This window comes from Sinocyclocheilus grahami, unplaced genomic scaffold (genome assembly GCF_001515645.1).
Source record: "Sinocyclocheilus grahami isolate Dianchi unplaced genomic scaffold, SAMN03320097.WGS_v1.1 scaffold946.1, whole genome shotgun sequence".
NCBI classification, from domain to species: Eukaryota; Metazoa; Chordata; class Actinopteri; order Cypriniformes; family Cyprinidae; genus Sinocyclocheilus; species Sinocyclocheilus grahami.
The window spans coordinates 255027-259247 of record NW_015506125.1 but is presented as its reverse complement, the minus strand read 5'-3'; positions in this window follow the sequence as shown (position 1 = coordinate 259247).

The following is a 4221-nucleotide window of genomic DNA, read 5'->3' as shown; positions in this document are numbered from 1 at the left end:
CACTAGTAGCTAAAGAATAAGCACTAGTACCTAATGAATAAGTACTAGTACTTAATGGAAAAGATACTAGTATCTAAAAAATAGATACTAGTACCATGAAAATAGATACTAGTACGGCTTACAGATTAAATGTTAAAACGGCTTGCCATATAAGCACTAGTAGATAAAGAATAAGCACTAGTACCTAATGAATAAGTACTAGTACTTAATGGAAAAGATACTAGTATCTAAAAAATAGATACTAGTACCATGAAAATAGATACTAGTAAGGCTTATAGATTAAATGTTACAACGGCTTTCCATAAAGTGTGCACGATTGTTTGTTTGTAACCATGGTAACATCAGCCAGTGAAGAGATGTGGTACAGTGAATTAAACCTGGCCTACATTGACTGCCCCCTGCAGTTTAAAGTGCATATTGCAGGTAAAAATGTTTTTTCAAATTAATAGATAACCTTGTATGAAAATACAATATGAACCGTTAATGCAGGATTTGAAAATGTTTTACAAGAGGTGAGGGCACAAATTTAGAAGACAAAGTGACGGTTTCCTTGACAGTTCTCAAAAACCACTTTTTTTCTAACATCGCGTCATATTACGTCACGAGAGGGAATCGTGTGCCGCGCTCTGCTTTGAGCGGGTGTGAGTCAGTATGTTTTCAGTAGTTAATTTTATTTCAATTTACCATCTTCATGGTAAATTATTGTGTTTGTGGAGGTTGCACTAACTCCAGCCTGTCAGGACATCGAGTCAACAGGTTTCCTAACAAGAAAAAGGATGTTATCTTCCGAGCCTGGGTGCGTTTCTGCAGGTGAAGAGACGGGACTTCACTAATGCATCTGCTTCGAGAAACACGGCGGTGTGTAATTTAGCGATCACTTTACAACGGAGGATTATCATTCCAGCGATATGATGCAGTAGGGCTGCACGATTAATCGAATGTGATTGTCATGCACATTTTGTTAAAAAAGCCGGTTCTGTAATCAGCAGGAAATCATCATCACATGCTTTCAGATGGAGCAAAATTTACTACACATAGCCGTAGTTCACTGACAAGTTAGACTCAGAGTTGATGCACACAGCACCTTCATCGGGTCCCGGTGTTGTGCCGAATTATGCACCCCTGCCAGATAATGCACCCCCTCGTTGAAGTCGCTACCTGATTGCCTAATCCCAACCCCACCCCTAATCCTAACCCCTCCCCCACACCTACTCCTAAACCTACCAATACTAGGGGGTGCATAATCTGGCAGGGTGCAAATTTAGGCACTACAACTGTCCGCCTGTGGCTCGGCCGCCGGCGTGTGACTTAATCCGTCAGAGACACTGCTCCACGAAAACGTGAACTGTGCACCGTAAATCTTGTTTTTATAAATTTGCTACCTACCAAATCAGTGAACATAATTATCTAAATAATGAGACACAACGAGATGTGTATAGGTTGTTGTAAAGCACCGCAGCTAGTAAACTTGTAAGCATTAGCAATAATGTTATATACGTGTAAAAACGTTACCATATGAGAAGGCAGCTGGTAGGTTAACCTCAGTTTGCTAATATTATAAGCATCAAGTCTAGTTACAGCTTGTGACATTGTTTGCACAGCTAATTGGTAAAAAAAATTTTGTCATGTGGTGTGATTATAAGGCTTTGGGAGACATTGCAAGTAATAGGGAGTGTGAAGATCTGAAGCAGTGGAGGACAGCTGTTATTAACCACCTCTACTGGACTGCAGCTTCCGCTCCTAATGGAAATGCAGATGTGATGGAGGGAGGCCAAGTGAAAAAGCATGGTCAGCAGTGAATGTGATCTAAACTTTTGCTTGCTTCTCCCAGCATATGCATCAGGCCTCATGGAGTCTCTGAGAGAGGAATACTGCAGGTCACCACAGGCTCTACGAAAATGCAGCACTGTCTTCCACTACACCTGCTCCTCTTTTCAGATCCCTCCAGAAGATCAACAAGATGAGGCTGTTGTGTATCTAGCATAGCATTCACGATGTAACACACGTTAACAACACATCAGTGTGATACCCAGACTGAAAGATTGTTAAATGTTTTTAAATGGGCCAGATGGTATATTTTTCTTTCGGATGTATACAGTATGTTTGGTACATATATATATATATATGTATATATATGCAACGCATGGTAATATATATAAATTACCAGTTGCAATGTTGTTTTGAGTTAGGTATTAACAGTGCTGGGAAATAATATTTGTTGACTTAGTGCTGTATAAATAAAACTGAATTTAATTAACCATAAATGTAGATCTGTGTGATATTTATCTGATGTTAACTTCATAAACAAGTTTTTATGCAGTAAGACAATTTGTAATTGTGATTATTTTTTTATTGATTGTTACCAAAATAGGGCCATTCAAAACCTTTATAAAGTCCTCCTCTGGAAACTGTCTTCTAATGGCTGACACAACACATGCAGGTAAGGCCTTCCTGATGAGCCTGCTCAGAATGCCATAGGCCCAGCGGACAACTTGACTGCATGCTGTCAAATTTGTCTTACACCAATGGCATTAAACATTTTTACTTACAGGTAGTTGTGACCTAAATATAGGCAACCTGTAATTGAAAAAAAAAATATTCAGATATTTTTAATATTTAAATTTTTTATTTACTATGTATTTATACATACAAGTATTTAGCTCAGAATAATAAATGATCTCTGCCCTAAACATACATGTGTCTGCTGGCCTGGAGAGGTCCATGCTCCTGTCTGAAGTGCATATAGGCTGTATGTAGCACATATGGGTTCAGGCAGCAAGCCTCAAAGCCTGGGTGCAGAGTAAGACAGCAAGCAGCAAGTGTATGGGGGTCACATTCTCCACTAAGGCCCAGTATGCATCTAACTCCCTGCAGCACTGACTTTCCTCAGCTGTGACCATGGCCTCATATTTCCCACACACAATTAAACAAAAACGTGTTTATCTCTCTCTCTCCTGCGGTGATGAGAAACCGCTATATCACGTAACGTTAGTGTCGGGATATTAACGAGTGTAGCACGCCTGATCAATGCTTATTAGTTTCTGTTACTGGTAAGTATCAATACTCATAGATGACCAATACTAGCTGTGCTATTGCCTGATTACATATCGTTAGCTAACGTGTGTATATCTGTAAGCTAACACTGGTCTCTCACCAAGACACCTGCCTTGTTCTCCTCACACAACTCTATTTATCTCCTCTGATCGTTGTTCTGTCTAATCCTGGTCTGTCCCTGCTCTCTTGGCCGCATAGCAGGCTCATAATTGTATCTGTGGTCCGTCATAAGTGTAAATAAACATTTAAAATTTCCTCAGCGTCCGAACTGTCATTGCAATCCATTGTTTTCCTATGGACCGCTCTCCTTCCCCTTACGTCACTTCCGGTGTTGGCGGTTTTCAGATGCGGAAGTAAAATTATCTCACAAAAACGACTCCAGACGCCTTAATAGCATATTTTAAAGTATAGTTTAAAGAAAATCTAGTTCCTACATTATTTTTCTTTACATCAACTCACTGGGGTCTCTAACCTGGAATATGCACTTTAACATTCAAACTTACCATCTCCTCACTCTAGTCTGCAAAAAGCTCAATAAAACAAAAAGAGAATCACATTATTGTGCGTTCCAGTTCACATACTTCACATACATGTCCAGGCCAGGCCCGTACCCAGTTATGAGGCCACGAGGTCCGGACCTCTGTAAATTTTTCATGTTGAAAAATAAAATTTGTTCTTTGAATGACTAATTTGCTGTTAAACTCCTCATGTGAATGCCTGCATGACATGTATAATTCAGTTTAGACAGTTTGCAAGAATGTTTAGCGTCCCTGTTATGAAAATTATCGTTGCGAGACGCTGGCAGAGTGAAGGAGGCTTGAGAGAGTTGTGAATGAGGGCGCAGGCGCAGCCTCGTCTTGCCAGATCCAGCTATTGTAAGAGTATTTGGACTTGTCTTTTCCACTTAATTTAAGACTTTAGAAAGTTAATAAAGTAGGAAGTTGCAGTTTCAAGTCAGCGATATCTTTGTCTTATCTTATTTGCAAAAGATTGGAAATAATTTCGGTTTAATTTTATTTATTTTTAGTTTTTTTGTTTGTTTTAGTATCAATATCTGGCAACACTGCATCGCCGGCACTTAAAGGGGTCATATGATGCAATTTCAATTTTTCTTTTCTCTTTGGAGTGTTACAAGCTCTTGGTGCATAAAGCAGATCTGTAAAGTTG